This window comes from Xyrauchen texanus, chromosome 49 (genome assembly GCF_025860055.1).
Source record: "Xyrauchen texanus isolate HMW12.3.18 chromosome 49, RBS_HiC_50CHRs, whole genome shotgun sequence".
Classification (NCBI taxonomy): domain Eukaryota; kingdom Metazoa; phylum Chordata; class Actinopteri; order Cypriniformes; family Catostomidae; genus Xyrauchen; species Xyrauchen texanus.
The window spans coordinates 21,893,667-21,912,138 of NC_068324.1; the positions used below are offsets into that span (position 1 = coordinate 21,893,667).

Here is an 18,472-nt window from a genome sequence, read left to right on the forward strand (position 1 = left end):
ATGGTTTATGAGGACATGATTTGGTATATGAGGACCGAATATGGCGACTGTGTGACTAAACAGCACACTGTCGCAGCATAACACTTGTGCGTGTTTAGTGTGTGTGCTTACTCATGGTTTATGAGGACATGATTTGGTATAAGAGGACCGAATATGGCGACTGTATGTGACTAAGCAGTACACTATGTCTGCATAACACCTGTGTGTGTTTAGTGTGTGTGCTTACTCATGGTTTATGAGGACATGATTTGGTATATGAGGACCGAATATGGTGACTGTATGTGACTAAACAGTACACTATATCTGCATAACACCTGTGTGTGTTTAGTGTGTGTGCTTACTCATGGTTTATGAGGACATGATTTGGTATATGAGGACCGAATATTGCGACTGTGTGACTAAGCAGTACACTATGGCTGCATAACACTTGTGTGTGTTTAGTGTGTGATTACTCATGGTTTATGAGGACATGATTTCGTATATGAGGACCGAATATGGCGACTGTATGTGACTAAGCAGTACACTATGGCTGCATAACACTTGTGTGTGTTTAGTGTGTGTGCTTACTCATGGTTTATGAGGACATGATTTGGTATATGAGGACCGAATATGGTGACTGTATGTGACTAAGCAGTACACTATGGCTGCATAACACTTGTATGTGTTTAGTGTGTGTGATTACTCATGGTTTATGAGGACATGATTTGATATATGAGGACCGAATATGGCAACCGTATGTGACTAAGCAGTACACTATGTCTGCATAACACTTGTGTGTGTTTATTGTGTGTGCTTACTCATGGTTTATGAGGACATGATTTGGTATATGAGGACCGAATATGGCTACTGTATGTGGCTAAGCAGTAAACTATGTCTGCATAACACTTGTGTGTGTTTAGTGTGTGTGCTTACTCATGGTTTATGAGGACATGATTTGGTATATGAGGACTGAATATGGTGACTGTATGTGACTAAACAGTACACTGTCGCTGCATAACACTTGTGTGTGTTTAGTGTGTGTGCTTACTCATGGTTTATGAGGACATGATTTGGTACATGAGGACCGAATATGGTGACTGTATGTGACTAAACAGTACACTATATCTGCATAACACCTGTGTGTGTTTAGTGTGTGTGCTTACTCATGGTTTATGAGGACATGATTTGGTATATGAGGACCGAATATGGCGACTGTGTGACTAAGCAGTACACTATGGCTGCATAACACTTGTGTGTGTTTAGTGTGTGATGACTCATGGTTTATGAGGACATGATTTGGTATATGAGGACCGAATATGGCAACTGAATGTGACTAAGCAGTACACTATGTCTGCATAACACTTGTGTGTGTTTATTGTGTGTGCTTACTCATGGTTTATGAGGACATGATTTGGTATATGAGGACCGAATATGGCTACTGTATGTGGCTAAGCAGTACACTATGTCTGCATAACACTTGTGTGTGTTTAGTGTGTGTGTGCTTACTCATGGTTTATGAGGACGATTTGGTATATGAGGACTGAATATGGCGACTGTATGTGACTAAACAGTACACTGTCGCTGCATAACACTTGTGTGTGTTTAGTGTGTGTGCTTACTCATGGTTTATGAGGACATGATTTGGTATATGGGGACCGAATATGGCGACTGTATGTGACTAAACAGCACACTATGTCTGCATAACACTTGTGTGTGTTTAGTGTGTGCTTACTCATGGTTTATGAGGACATGATTTGGTATATGAGGACCGAATATGGCGACTGTGTGACTAAACAGCACACTGTCGCAGCATAACACTTGTGTGTGTTTAGTGTGTGTGCTTACTCATGGTTTATGAGGACATGATTTGGTATATGAGGACCGAATATGGTGACTGTATGTGACTAAACAGTACACTATGTCTGCATAACACCTGTGTGTGTTTAGTGTGTGTGCTTACTCATGGTTTATGAGGACATGATTTGGTATAAGAGGACCGAATATGGCGACTGTATGTGACTTAACAGTCCACTGTCGCTGCATAACACTTGTGTGTGTTTAGTGTGTGTGCTTACTCATGGTTTATGAGGACATGATTTGGTATATGAGGACCGAATATGGCTGACTGTATGTGACTAAGCAGTACACTATGGCTGCATAACACTTGTGTGTGTTTAGTGTGTGATTACTCATGGTTTATGAGGACATGATTTCGTATATGAGGACCGAATATGGCGACTGTATGTGACTAAGCAGTACACTATGGCTGCATAACACATGTGTGTGTTTAGTGTGTGTGCTTACTCATGGTTTATGAGGACATGATTTGGTATATGAGGACCGAATATGGTGACTGTATGTGACTAAGCAGTACACTATGGCTGCATAACACTTGTGTGTGTTTAGTGTGTGTGATTACTCATGGTTTATGAGGACATGATTTGGTATATGAGGACCGAATATGGCAACTGTATGTGACTAAGCAGTACACTATGTCTGCATAACACTTGTGTGTGTTTATTGTGTGTGCTTACTCATGGTTTATGAGGACATGATTTGGTATATGAGGACCGAATATGGCTACTGTATGTGGCTAAGCAGTACACTATGTCTGCATAACACTTGTGTGTGTTTCGTGTGTGTGCTTACTCATGGTTTATGAGGACGATTTGGTATATGAGGACTGAATATGGCGACTGTATGTGACTAAACAGTACACTGTCGCTGCACAACACTTTTGTGTGTTTAGTGTGTGTGCTTACTCATGGTTTATGAGGACATGATTTGGTATATGAGGACTGAATATGGCGACTGTATGTGACTAAACAGTACACTGTCGCTGCATAAAACTTGTGTGTGTTTAGTGTGTGCGCTTACTCATGGTTTATGAGGACATGATTTGGTATATGAGGACCGAATATGGCGACTGTATGTGAGTAAACAGCACACTATGTCTGCATAACACTTGTGTGTGTTTAGTGTGTGCTTACTCATGGTTTATGAGGACATGATTTGGTATATGAGGACCGAATATGGCGACTGTGTGACTAAACAGCACACTGTCGCAGCATAACACTTGTGCGTGTTTAGTGTGTGTGCTTACTCATGGTTTATGAGGACATGATTTGGTATAAGAGGACCGAATATGGCGACTGTATGTGACTAAGCAGTACACTATGTCTGCATAACACCTGTGTGTGTTTAGTGTGTGTGCTTACTCATGGTTTATGAGGACATGATTTGGTATATGAGGACCGAATATGGTGACTGTATGTGACTAAACAGTACACTATATCTGCATAACACCTGTGTGTGTTTAGTGTGTGTGCTTACTCATGGTTTATGAGGACATGATTTGGTATATGAGGACCGAATATGGCGACTGTGTGACTAAGCAGTACACTATGGCTGCATAACACTTGTGTGTGTTTAGTGTGTGATTACTCATGGTTTATGAGGACATGATTTCGTATATGAGGACCGAATATGGCGACTGTATGTGACTAAGCAGTACACTATGGCTGCATAACACCTGTGTGTGTTTAGTGTGTGTGCTTACTCATGGTTTATGAGGACATGATTTGGTATATGAGGACCGAATATGGCGACTGTGTGACTAAGCGGTACACTATGGCTGCATAACACTTGTGTGTGTTTAGTGTGTGATGACTCATGGTTTATGAGGACATGATTTCGTATATGAGGACCGAATATGGCGACTGTATGTGACTAAGCAGTACACTATGGCTGCATAACACTTGTGTGTGTTTAGTGTGTGTGCTTACTCATGGTTTATGAGGACATGATTTGGTATATGAGGACCGAATATGGTGACTGTATGTGACTAAGCAGTACACTATGGCTGCATAACACTTGTGTGTGTTTAGTGTGTGTGCTTACTCATGGTTTATGAGGACATGATTTGGTATATGAGGACTGAATATGGCGACTGTATGTGACTAAACAGTACACTGTCGCTGCATAACACTTGTGTGTGTGCTTACTCATGGTTTATGAGGACATGATTTGGTATATGAGGACCGAATATGGCGACTGTATGTGAGTAAACAGCACACTATGTCTGCATAACACTTGTGTGTGTTTAGTGTGTGCTTACTCATGGTTTATGAGGACATGATTTGGTATATGAGGACCGAATATGGCGACTGTGTGACTAAACAGCACACTGTCGCAGCATAACACTTGTGTGTGTTTACTCATGGTTTATGAGGACATGATTTGGTATATGAGGACCGAATATGGTGACTGTATGTGACTAAACAGTACACTATGTCTGCATAACACCTGTGTGTGTTTAGTGTGTGTGCTTACTCATGGTTTATGAGGACATGATTTGGTATATGAGGACCGAATATGGTGACTGTATGTGACTAAACAGTACACTATATCTGCATAACACCTGTGTGTGTTTAGTGTGTGTGCTTACTCATGGTTTATGAGGACATGATTTGGTATATGAGGACCGAATATGGCGACTGTGTGACTAAGCGGTACACTATGGCTGCATAACACTTGTGTGTGTTTAGTGTGTGATGACTCATGGTTTATGAGGACATGATTTCGTATATGAGGACCGAATATGGCGACTGTATGTGACTAAGCAGTACACTATGGCTGCATAACACTTGTGTGTGTTTAGTGTGTGTGCTTACTCATGGTTTATGAGGACATGATTTGGTATATGAGGACCGAATATGGTGACTGTATGTGACTAAGCAGTACACTATGGCTGCATAACACTTGTGTGTGTTTAGTGTGTGTGCTTACTCATGGTTTATGAGGACATGATTTGGTATATGAGGACTGAATATGGCGACTGTATGTGACTAAACAGTACACTGTCGCTGCATAACACTTGTGTGTGTTTAGTGTGTGTGCTTACTCATGGTTTATGAGGACATGATTTGGTATATGAGGACCGAATATGGCGACTGTATGTGAGTAAACAGCACACTATGTCTGCATAACACTTGTGTGTGTTTAGTGTGTGCTTACTCATGGTTTATGAGGACATGATTTGGTATATGAGGACCGAATATGGCGACTGTGTGACTAAACAGCACACTGTCGCAGCATAACACTTGTGTGTGTTTAGTGTGTGTGCTTACTCATGGTTTATGAGGACATGATTTGGTATATGAGGACCGAATATGGTGACTGTATGTGACTAAACAGTACACTATGTCTGCATAACACCTGTGTGTGTTTAGTGTGTGTGCTTACTCATGGTTTATGAGGACATGATTTGGTATAAGAGGACCGAATATGGCGACTGTATGTGACTAAGCAGTACACTATGGCTTCACAATGTTTCATCCCAAATTGGGTCCTCATATACCAAATGTATGGCTTCATTAACCATGAGTAAGCATACACAAACACACACAAGGGTTACAAAACCGCAGCGTACTGCTTAGTCACATACAGTAGCAATAAGATACTCTCATTTCAGATCATGTTAAAGCACTTCATGTGTGTCAAACTAAGTTGACAAATGTATTGCCAAACCTCTTCAGGAGGGGCAGTGGGAGAGACGACTTGGTTCTGGAATGTAGCTGGAGCCATGGTCTGATGGAGAGGCAGAAAGAGAGAAACAAAGAGAGAGGGGAACAAAAGAGAGACAACAAAGTTATCTCAATGGAATTATTTGCTACAGAAATACAGTTTTCTACAAACACAGAATTTGACACATTTGGTAGGAATGAATACAACTTTTAGAATTGATTGTCATTAATTTTGACAGCACCATAGTTTGAAGGGATGGTGTGGTCCTGGACAGTAGCTGGAGCCATGGGAGGCTGGGGGAGTGAGAGAGATTCTATGCATTCAACACTACTCACTAGTGTTATCAAAAATACCGGTACCCCGGTACCAAGTCGGTGCTCAAAGCAAAAATTATTTACGATACCAGAATTTCTGAAGGTACCGGGTCTACCCGGTACCAATGCAGAGGCGGGAACGCTCGCAACAAGCAAAAGATGACGACAAGCAAAGCTGCTGCGGAGTCTCAACTGAATCATGTCGAAATGAAAAGTGGAAAAAGCAGGTTTGGAAATTCTTTGGATTTGAGGCTGATGAAAAAGGGAAACATCATAAATCAGCAAAAACCTTTTTGTAAACACTGCTTTCGCAATTTTCTGACGAAAGGAGGAAACACATCAAACTTAATAAAGCACGTGAAAGACAGACAGACGAATTTATTCAAGCAACTAAAGCAGGTTAGTTTAAAAGCATATTATCATTTGCATTAGGGCTGAAACGTTTAGTCGACATTATCGACATTGTCGAAAATACAAAATTGACGAGAAAAATGTTCGTTGTTGAATAGTCGTTTGATCTCATTTAACGTAACATGAAATCACATTAAACTGTAACGATATCGCGTGAGAGCAACAATTCACGCCTGACGGAGGAAGAATTACACAGATCAGTCCAGATGCACTCGAAACTTTCACAGTTTATTTTATGTAGATCCCAAAATATTAGGGAATTATTAAAGTACATTCAGAAGCATGTACCGTTGTGGAATAAGCAGAGGCGGAACTCTTTAAAGGAAACATCCCGGCGTTACATCTTAAATGCAGTTATATTTAATGTGTTATTGCTTTATTAAAGTTCAAATAATACAGAAGCAGGTCATGTTAATAACCATAAACTCAGAAACTGGCATTTCTCTGTGTGGTCGGTGCCTCTTCTATGAGTTGCGCGAATGTCCCGATCTAAGGACACATATCCCTCGAGCGAGGACGCTTAATGCAGATAGATTAGAACTTATTTAATCATAATATCTATATATGTCACTGTGCATTTCTTATCATGAAGAAAATTGGCAATATGCAGCTTTATTAATAAGAGAGCACTTCTTTGGACATTAGTTTGGAAATTGTTTTTTATTCATTCTATTGTATGTTTGTTTATTTAGGCTTTGTTTTTTAGTACATGGTAAAAACAAATTAAAAGTTGCAAAAGTTGAAGCTTAAGCATACATTGTTCAGTTTTGTTATAATTAAAAAATAATATACAGTGGTACGGAAAGTATTCAGACCCCCTTACATTTTTCACTCTTTGTTATATTGCAGCCATTTGCTAAAATCATTTAAGTTCATTTTTTTCCCTCATTATTGTACACACACAGCACCCCATATTGACAGAAAAACACAGAATTGTTGACATTTTTGCACATTTATTAAAAAAGAAAAACTGAAATATCACATGGTCCTAAGTATCCAGACCCTTTGTTCAGTATTTAGTAGAAGCACCCTTTTGATCTAATACAGCCATGAGTCTTTTTGGGAAAGATGCAACAAGTTTTTCACATCTGGATTTGGGTATCCTCTGCCATTCCTCCTTGCAGATCCTCTCCAGTTCTGTCAGGTTGGATGGTAAACGTTGGTGGACAGCCATTTTCAGGTCTCTCCAGAGATGCTCAATAGGGTTTAAGTCAGGGCTCTGGCTGGGCCATTCAAGAACAGTCACGGAGTTGTTGTGAAGCCACTCCGTTATTGTCTTGTTGGAAGGTGAACCTTCGGCCCAGTCTGAGGTCCAGAGCACTCTGGAGAAGGTTTTCGTCCAGGATATCCCTGTACTTGGCCGCATTCATCTTTCCCTCGATTGCAACCAGTCGTCCTGTCCCTGCAGCTGAAAAACTTCCCCACAGCATGATGCTGCCACCACCATGCTTCACTGTTGAGACTGTATTGGACAGGTGATGAGCAGTGCCTGGTTTTCTCCACACATACCGCTTAGAATTAAGGCCAAAAAGTTCTATCTTGGTCTCATCAGACCAGAGAATCTTATTTATCACCATCTTGGAGTCCTTCAGGTGTTTTTTAGCAAACTCCATGCGGGCTTTCATTTGTCTTGCACTGAGGGGAGGCTTCCGTCGCGCCACTCTGCCATAAAGCCCCGACTGGTGGATGGCTGCAGTGATGGTTGACTTACTACAACTTTCTCCCATCTCCCGACTGCATCTCTGGAGCTCAGCCACAGTGATCTTTGGGTTCTTCTTTACCTCTCTCACCAAGGCTCTTCTCCCCCGATAGCTCAGTTTGGCCGGACGGCCAGCTCTAGGAAGGGTTCTGGTCGTCCCAAACGTCTTCCATTTAAGGATTATGGAGGCCACTGTGCTCTTATGAACCTTAAGGGCAGCAGACATTTTTTTGTAACCTTGGCCAGATCTGTGCCTTGCCACAATTCTGTCTCTGAGCTCCTCAGGCAGTTCCTTTGACCTCATGATTCTCATTTGCTCTGACATGCACTGTGAGCTGTAAGGTCTTATATAGACAGGTGTGTGGCCTTCCTAATCAAGTCCAATCAGTATAATCAAACACAGCTGGACTCAATTGAAGGTGTAGAACCATCTCAAGGATGATCAGAAGAAATGGACAGCACCTGAGTTAAATATATGAGTGTCACAGCAAAGGGTCTGAATACTTAGGACCATGTGATATTTCAGTTTTTCTTTTTTAATAAATGTGCAAAAATGTCAACAATTCTGTGTTTTTCTGTCAATATGGGGTGCTGTGTGTACAATAATGAGGAAAAAAAATGAACTTAAATGATTTTCGCAAATGGCTGCAATATAACAAAGAGTGAAAAATTGAAGGGGGTCTGAATACTTTCCGTACCCACTGTATTTAAATTAAAGTGTTGCTCAATGGCATATTTCTGTTCCTAGTTCTGCTGCTAATGTTTTGTAGACTTTGTTAATAAAAGAGTGTTGTTTATTAACATGTTTTTGTTTGGTACCGAAAATGGTATCAAGTACTGTGAAATTTCACTGGTATTGGTTCTGACTACTGAAATTTTGGTACCGTGACAACACTACTACTCACTATTAAAAATACTTTATTCAATAAAAGTCAGTGGTACTCTACCTTGGACATTTCCTGTGCATGGCAGGAATGTCATGGCAAGTCAACACCTCCATAGTCATAAGTAATCTCTCGAACTTCCCTTCCATCCATAATGGCCAATAAAAAAAGATGAGGCATACCATCCACTTCTTTTTCATCTTTGCATTGGGTTTCTGATCATCATTCACTAGTCTCCCAAGTGATCTGTCAATGCTTGAAGCATCAATGCTAAAGGGGTCATAAAAATCAACTGTTAAAATTGTTAACAAAAATTAAGCTCTAGAACAGAACACATCTTTAGGAAGCATGTCAGCCTGCCCCAGATATCTGCATGTGTTATTTGGCTTCATTTCAAAAGATGCACATGGGCTAACATACAGTACAATACAGGCTACTCACCAGGGCAGGGTTGCACCAGCTGTGCGTAAGTTCTCTCGTAAGTTGGGACGTAAATTTTACACTAAGGGCTTAGTAACTAGTAGGGTTGCAACGGTATGAGATTTTCATGGTATGATAACCTTCTCAGAAAATATCACGGTTTCACAGTATCACGGTATACGCTATTACACAATTACTATTATCAGTGAAAACAGAAGGGTTATTTTATGTATTTATTTATTTTTGAGCAAACACTTTATTATAATTGAAACTTGAAACCATTTATTTTATTGAAGTGTAAAAAAGTCTCCCTTTTAAAAATAAACAAATAGAAAAAATAAGAAAGCTAACAGAACTATAATGAACAGAATTATAAACATGAAAAAAATAGCATGTAACTATAACATGTTAGTTTGCATGTTAAATGAACTACTAAATGAAAAATAACATCAGCTGTGTGAGCTTTTAAAGTAATGTCCTCTGATTATTAACAGTTAATATATACTGTAGGTGCACGACAGTGAGGCCAGACTGCTCGTGTCTGTTCCTTTAACTCAGTGTTTCTCAACTGGTTTTGCTTCAGGACAGATTTTATATTGGAAATCAAGTGTCAACCTGCCATAGATTAAACATAACCTGTATTTAATGTATCTTGGGTTGCATTTCCTTTTATATTGTATAGTTTTGCTCATGGTTCTCCAGTATAAGGACACGCATCAAGTGACATTAATTCTGTTGTTGATGTCAAAATCTACAGGAAGTTTCTCTCCCCTCTCTCCGCAGAGCACAGTGTTACTCTTTTCCTCCTCAGTGCTGTTTGGCATGTCTGGGTTGCTAATGTTGAGAGGTTCAAATTGACAATCTCCATAACACTTTAAACTAGAAAACTCTCGCTAGAATTAAAATTGGTCACATCAGTTTTGATGTCTGTGCTCCGCAATATCGAGGGAAGCCCAGTTGTTGCACGCGCCTGCCAGAGAGAAGAGCAGATCATGATTGCGAGATCGTTACACTGGTGCGAAAGTGCAGATGAGAAGCCTTTAGCTTTTTGCGAGATCATCATTAAATGTGCCTCGGCAGTCTTAAATAGTCGATCACTTGGGAGAACCATGGCATTTTTCTTTCCCTGCTGTCCCAGTCCGAATAGACCAGTTGAGAAACACTGCTTTAACTCACACACTCATGTCAGACCCCTCGCCTCGCTTCTCTCTGACATCCGCTGCATGTGTGTGGCGCAAGTTGACGAGTCTGACAGACAGTCGAGAAGGAAAGAAGATGCGCACGCGCAGGTGAGACTCTCCGTCCGGTTGCATTTTTTTCTCAATACCGTAGATAAGCAAATCACATGGTATGATAACCGTCCATCTTCAAACCGTGGAATACCGTGAAACAGGTATACCGCTGCAACCCTAGTAACTACTAGTTAGTTTGTAACTAAGTCGGTGCTTAATTTGGTTGATCCACCTGTTCTTAAGGCAAGACTTCACTAGTAGGTTGTAAGCGCTCCGTAAAGTGATGCATAGCCGTTAACTTCAATTTGATCTTATTACGGTTGATGTTCACGTAACTGTCAGCTGTAATAAATTATATAACCATTAAAATACAATACATAATAATAGTAGATTTAATAAATAGTATATTTTCCCTGTGTAAATAACAATATATAGGAACTGTATAATAAATAAATACTATTACAACAGGCTGGAAACATTTGAATTTCTTATATATTTTGTATATTTTGAAACTTCACACCGGGTGATGCATCCTGAAAACTACACCGTTAGAATGGTTTCATGCTTAAGAGCTGTTTAAAAATACGATTTTTTCTCTCTCACGTAAATGAGTGTAAACACCATCATATATGTCGAAAGGGCTGATGCCTGTCAATCAAAACATGAGCTCATTGATGTCATTAAATGAGTCTGCTTTTTTATTTCATCCATTACTCCTGGTCAGAGTCTGCCGTAAATATTTAGTTTATATGTAGGGTTACGTCATACCTAAGATTAATGGTGCAATGCTCAAATATTTATTAGTGCATAAATTGTGACTAAGTGCCAATTTACACCACAACTAGGCTAAGTTTGAAGTTACGCACAGCTGGTGCAACCGGCCCCAGTAATCATTTCTCTGTATGAAGATGTTTGTGTATTCATTTAATGCTGTACCAAAATTATTGGATTCTGATACCTTATACAAGATTCCTCTGGATTCAAGAATGAATGAACCTTTCAAAATAAAGTCTTTTGCAAATACACCTCGCCCTATTAAAAAAAAACACAACTTTTAATGGCAGTAATGGTAAACAAGCAGTAAACAAACTCTGAAATTACATTGTGTGCCAAATTAATATGCAAAACTATGTATTTAAAATAAAACACATAAAGCAATGGGAATCGGTTAACCAAAACAGTTTGTCTAATAGTACTTTTTATTATTTGATACAGTTTTTACTTTTTATGATCACTAATTAAGAAATCATAAATGTTAGCATTTGAACTGTACCACTTAAATAATATAAACAACACATAAACATAGAAAAGTACATTTTCTAATGAGATTGGAAAAGTCCAAAAGAAAAATGAAATAACTAATCAAAAACATTAAGATAAAACGTCGAGATGTTTCCACCCATCACTGACACTAATATATCATTCATTTTTTTACATGTTATCAAAAAAATAAAATACATAAATAATCTGTTGTTTTCCATATGAACACGCAGTATGATGCAGTATAATACTAATAACGCATTGCTTTAGCTTTGGCCCAAAATAACACACACAGAAAACAGAGTAACAATATTATCGCTAGTTTCAGATAATTGGGAATCGTTTGGAGTTTTAAACGGAGTGCTTTTTTAACTTATAGTTGGTTTGCCCCTTTCGGCTCCATAACCAACGCCAACAGCAGAAAGTATTCTTGTTGACACGTTTATGATAAACTGATAAATCAACAAGTGTGTACAAGCAGGTGAAGTTAGAAGCTAACTCACTGCAGTGACACTCATGATAGTATTTCATTGGTTACGAGTAATCTTAACTGAGTAATGAAATAAGTCGTAAAGCTATTTAAACTCCACTGAGGCTATCAGACACAGTTTTCATTAAATGTACAAAATATAAAATACAAAGGGCTTACATTTCAGTTTTCGCTAAATTCCATGATGCTGAAGAACTGTTGCAGCTCCGATGTTAATATCCACACCTCTCCAAACGCGGCGAATCTTCTCGAATCATCCGTAAAATGCAATACCAATTCCCACCTACAGAGGCACTGTTCAAAGTTCACGCATACACATCATGGTTTAAAAGGTCCATATTTGTAAAGGTCATAAAAAGCGTGGGGATGTTTATCACATTCAAATAGCAATATGAATTAATAAAACCAGTAATGTAGTAATCATACATCTATTAATAATGCTTTAAATTATTATTATGCAATAATTATAACAATTTAAATTCCCCGAATTACGAGACCATCAAAAGTGGTCTCCTAAACCGAATGGCCTCGTAATGCTGGTGTGTAAACCTGAAAATTGGTCTCATAAACCACACACACACACACACACACACACACACACACACACACACACACACACACACACACACACACACACACACACAATTTTACCTGCATCATTTATTAAATTGTTCTGCAGTGGTCTATAATACAGAAAATAGGTAAAAAGCATGTATTTGCTCCATAGGGTATACATGAGAAAAATGGTGCCATCTGGTGGAAAATATAAAAGATTTACATTTTGAAGCCAGGGCTCAGAATGAAAGTATCATATCATAGAATTCATGATTTTATGCTTTAATGGCACCGGGATCAAATATTGCTGTTTTAATGGGGACATTTTTGTCCTGAAGGTCCTGAGCGTAACTATTTTGTATACACAGTGTGTTATAGATGTATTTTATGAACTGAGGCTGAAATATCAAAATTCCCCCAAAAATACACACCTTTGGCAAAATTTATGCCATTGGCATTAACAAAAAAACCCATTAAAAATACCAAAATGTCCCGAAGGTTGCTCAAGGGTTAAAGTGTCCGTCTGATTCATATGAACATGGAATGCAATACTGTCTACTGTGAAACTGATTGCAACTCCATTGCAAAAAGGATTGCTGTCGACTGTAGGCTTATGTTCAATGATATTTGACAAACACACAAAATAAACTAAAGCCACCTTTTATTTTGTGTAATCAATGCTTCACTCGTCAGCCACAATAATGCAATATATTTCAATCTGAATATCTGAATTATTATTTTTATTATAGGCCCTATATATTGCATTTTTAATTGTTATTTGAATTGTTATGTTTTGTTTATATTACATTACATTTATTTGAGGGCCTTTCCCATCAAATATTGATAAATGTGATTAATTGTAATTCATTTGATTAATTATTTTACATTGTATGTAATTAATATAATAAAAAGTTTTAATTGATTGACAAACCAAGTAATTAAATTGGAATAACTTACATTTTAGACAAAAAATGGCCAGTTAGACATTCCAAAAGAAGCCAAAGCATCAAGCACATCTGCCCACTCTGCACTGTTATCATACTGTCAAACTAGTGTTTGTTTGTAAATGAATCAGTTCTTTCAGTGGCATAACATGGAACTTATGGGCTTCAGTGCAACTTTATTTAGAATAATGTGCACACAACACAATCTGGAATGTGTGCTAATAAAATAAATATGGTAAATTTGGATTTCATGTTGACTTTGACCAAATTATTTTAGCTAAGCAATCTTGACTTCGTGAATCGTGTTCTGATTTGTGTGTTCTGAAATTTAAAGGTAACTCTATCGTCCCCTGAGGTCTGTGACTATGCAAAAATGCACGTAAAGTATATACAATGGCACCATGTATTTGCATTTCGTTGCATACTTGCTAAACGTATGTATTTGGCATTGGACACTCTTGCTATGTCAGTTTATGCATATGTATTTCTAATGATGTTTAGTACTCCACAGATGTGTGTTGGTGTTTATTGTGCTTTTTGCAAGTGCACCTCTGCTGTCAAACTCCAGATGGTTCCATCATTAAAATCCACTCTCTGCAATGGAACAGCTCCTCCGTAATCAAATCTAGTCCATCACCGAAAGCAATTATAGCAAATTAATAGTGCATAACCAATAAGAAGTGTTTATAGTCCTTTATTACAAGCCTTAATAGTTTTTAAAGCGAGCGGATAACAGTGCAACGAGTTTACCTTTTTAGCTGCGAGGTCAAACAGTTTTTTAATGGCTGCTGCAAAGCGGGAATGAGCTTTTTTACCCAGTTGGGATTGGAGGGTATTGTTTGGTTGGTCAAACACACTGTGGAAGAGGGGTTGAATTGAAGTCTCAATCATTAAAGACATTATTTTAGAAAAGCTGTTGGTGTAAGGGCTTACGAAGGGATTGGCCTGTGAAAGATGTCTCTTGAAAAGTGAAAACTTTGGCATTATTTACCTACCCTAATGTCGCTCCAAACCTGTAAGTCCCCTGTATAAACAAAAAAGTAATGTCATGTACTATAGTCCAAGTCTTCTGAAGCCACATGATCTCTCTGTGTGATGAACAGAACAAAATTTAAGTTGTTAATAACTCTGAAATCATATTAACAAAGTGATGAGAACCAATGAGGTTTGATGTTATCGACATTTCAAAGTATATTTGATTACATATCAGCTCCTTAAATTGAGTTAAACTGTAACACAATTGCTTTAGAAGACATAAAATATAGTGCATATAGTGAGTCGATTCAATTACTTATAATTAAAGGGAAAGTTCACTCAAAAATGAAAATTGTCTCATCATTTACTAACCCTCATACCATCCCAGATGTGAATGAATTTCTTTCTTCTGCAGAACACAAATAAAGATTTTTAGAAGAATATTTCAGCTCTATTGGTCCATACAATGCAAGTGAAAGGATGCCAAAATTTTGAAGCTCCAAAAAGGTTTGGGAGAGAAACAGATCAATATTTTAGTCCTTTTTTGCTAGTTATTCTTATCCTTGCCCAGTAGGGGTCGATATGCATGAAGAATGTGAATCACCAAAAACACAAGAAGAAGAATGTGAACGTGATCTGTTTCTCACACATCATATCACTTCTGAAGACATTGATTTAACCACTGGAGTCTTATGGATTACTTTTGTATTGACTTATTTGATTTGTGGAGCTTAAAATTTTGGCACCCATTCACTTGCATTGTATGGACCTACAGAGCTGAAATATTCTTCTAAAAATCTTAATTTGTGTTCAGCAGATGAAAAAAAGTCATACACATCTGGAATGGCATGAGAGTGAGTAAATGATGAGAGAATTTTCATTTTTGGGTGTACTTTCCCTTGGGTGTACTAACAAATCTTTAGTATTGGTAGCTTGTTGATAATGTTAAGTAAATGGTATTTCATTTTCCTTTAACATTTAAACAAGTAAAAATCTAAAGGAACTAAAGCTAGAATTATTGTTCCATAACTGTGACCTGTTCTTTCTCTCTCTACAGTAAGAATGGAGGAGTTGTTGTGCATTAAGAAAGAACTGACAATGATTAAATTACAAATAGATGAACTTCTGGACAGTCTAGAGCAGATGGACCCACAAAGCCAAGAGCCGTCTGGTACTACATTCAATCATTCATCATACTGGAACACAAAGCTTTCTGCCCTTCATCTCATGTCACATGTCATTTAACTGCATGTGTTTGTTTAATATCAGGAGGCTGTGCGGAATCCTCTCCGCTCCATGGCTCTGTTAGCAGTGTGGACGGGTCGTCCCGTAGCCCTCCTCCCCTGAGGACAGACCTAGAGACACATTGTCCACATAGCGCAGAGAGCTGTGATGTAGACAGACAGCATGTAAATACACACACACACAATGACTGATGCTCAACTCTCTTACTCAACAAATGAGGAATAATGTAATTAATCAAGTGATCATGAGCTGGGATTAAATCTATTATACTGTATGTTTAAATCAAATCTGCCCTTTTACAAATTTTACTGAAATATCATATCTAATAAAGTTATTGTTAGGCAAGGCAAGTTTATTTATATAGCACATTTCGGTAACACTTTACATTAATGTTACCTTTGTTAATTGGTTATGAATGGGTTTATTAATGGCTACTAATTCATTGTGGAGAAATGGCAGAGGCCTCCTCTTTGGTGCCCTCCCAGCAGGTGGCACCTTAGATGACCGCCTAGTTCACCTATTCCTAGAAACAGCCTTGATTATGAATACATTTTTGTGGATGCTGAGCCTCCCTTGCCTCCTCTAACGAGCCACTGCTGCATTAAACCATACTCAACTTTATGTATAGGTTTATAATGTTCTCAACTCCTTAATAAATGCTTCATAGGCATCCACCTTACACTAAGATACATTTCCATAGGTTACTAATGTTGAATAAATAATGTTATTTAGAATTTATAACATGTGAGGTTAAACGGCACACTATTTGGCAAGTATTGCCTGAAAGTTGCCCTTTTTATTTATATTGTTAGAACCTCATATCAATGATTTGTAGTGCATTTGTAAAAGACTTATTAGTCATTAATGAACCTCTTTATGAACCTTTAACAATGGGAATATTAATGTGTTACCCACATTTAATATTCAATAATTCAAAGTGCTTTACATGGGCAAAATAAAGCAAAAGAGAAAATAAATAATCATTTAACATCAAATCCATAAGGAAATAAAAAGAAATACATTTGTAATTAAAAACAATATTCAAATGAATAAAAAGAAAAGAAAATTTATAAATAAGTTTTATAAGTTTTGTCAACTAAAGCATATGCAGGTAAACTGATGTGTTTTCAGTTATTACTCTAAAACTTGGCATTAGCAACCAGTCATCCAAAAAAAGAAATTAGAATGATTATGAAATCCCTTATTAATATAGTATTATTTTACAATACAACTGCTGTAACAATTGTATTTTAGAGTGTGGTTACCATACATTTCTGTGTCATATTATATTATATTATATTATATTATATTATATTATATTATATTATATTATATTATATTATATTATATTATATTATATTATATTAAACAACAACAAGTTAGGACAGTATGTCAAATGCTAATAAGAACAAAAAGGAGTGATTTGTAAATTATAACCACCCTTTACAAGGGTGTTATTCACCACAAGAAGATGATTTTTCTTGTGAATTTCATTGGTTTTTTTTATTTTGGTTTTTTTAATGTACAGTAATTTCATATCAGAAGTTTGCAACACACTCCAAAATAGTTGAGACAGGGGCAATTTAAGACTAATAACAATTTGCTGAGTTAAAATAACAAGACGTTGTGAAACAGGAGATGTTAAACTGGTGTGCCAGTGATAAGGAGCCTCCAAAAACAGCCTAGACCTTCAAGAGCAAGGATCATTCAAGACTTGTCAATTTACCAACAGATTCTTTAGCAAATAATCCAGCACATTGAGAACAATGTTCCCCAAAGACAAACTGGAAGGATTTTGGACATTTCACCCTCTACAGTGCACAATATCATTAAAAGATTCAAGGAATATGGTCATATCTCTGTGTGTAAAGGACAAAACGAAAACCACTTCTGAATGTGTGTGTTCTCTGATCCCTCAGACGTTATCTTATAAAAACATCATTCATCTGTAAAGGATTTCATGAACATGGGCTTGGGAAAACTTTAGTAAATCTTTGTTAGTCAACACCACTCGCCGCTTCATCCGCAGATGCAAGTTAAGAATTTACTGTGTAAAGCAGAAGTCATACATCAACACTGTCCAGAAGTGCTGCCGACTTTTCTGGGCTCAGTCTCAACATAGATGGAAAGTAGTACAGTGGAACTGTGTTTCTAGGTCCGATGAGTCCACATTTCAAATAGTTTTTGATAAACAAAATTGTTGTGTTATCCGGGCCAAAGAGGAAAAGGACCATCCAAACTTTTATCAGTATCAGGTCCAAAAGCCAGTGTCTGTATGGTTCAGGGGTGTGCCAGTGTCTATGGCATGGGTAACTTGCACAAGTGTGAGAACGCCATGAATGCAGACAGATATGTAAAAATTTTGGAGCAACATATACTGCCATCCAACACCGTCTTTTCCAAGGACATCCCTGCATTTTCTTCTTCAAACCACATACTGACCGGATTACAAGTGCATGGCTGTGTAGCAGAGAGTGTGGGTGCAGACCTGACCATCTCCAATTGAGAATGTGTGGCGCATTATGAAGCAAACATATG

The 18,472-nt window shown here is 37.8% G+C and overlaps 1 long non-coding RNA gene across 1 annotated transcript; it reads right to left on the bottom strand.

Annotated features, from left to right (window-relative positions):
- Positions 1-5,491: 5,491 nt before the first annotated feature.
- Positions 5,492-12,470, bottom strand: LOC127640756 (uncharacterized). Its single transcript, XR_007970127.1, has 4 exons — positions 12,375-12,470; positions 11,424-11,497; positions 8,877-9,083; positions 5,492-5,568 (listed from the first exon to the last, which is right to left on the bottom strand). It is a non-coding gene; the product is annotated as an uncharacterized LOC127640756 (long non-coding RNA).
- Positions 12,471-18,472: the final 6,002 nt, after the last annotated feature.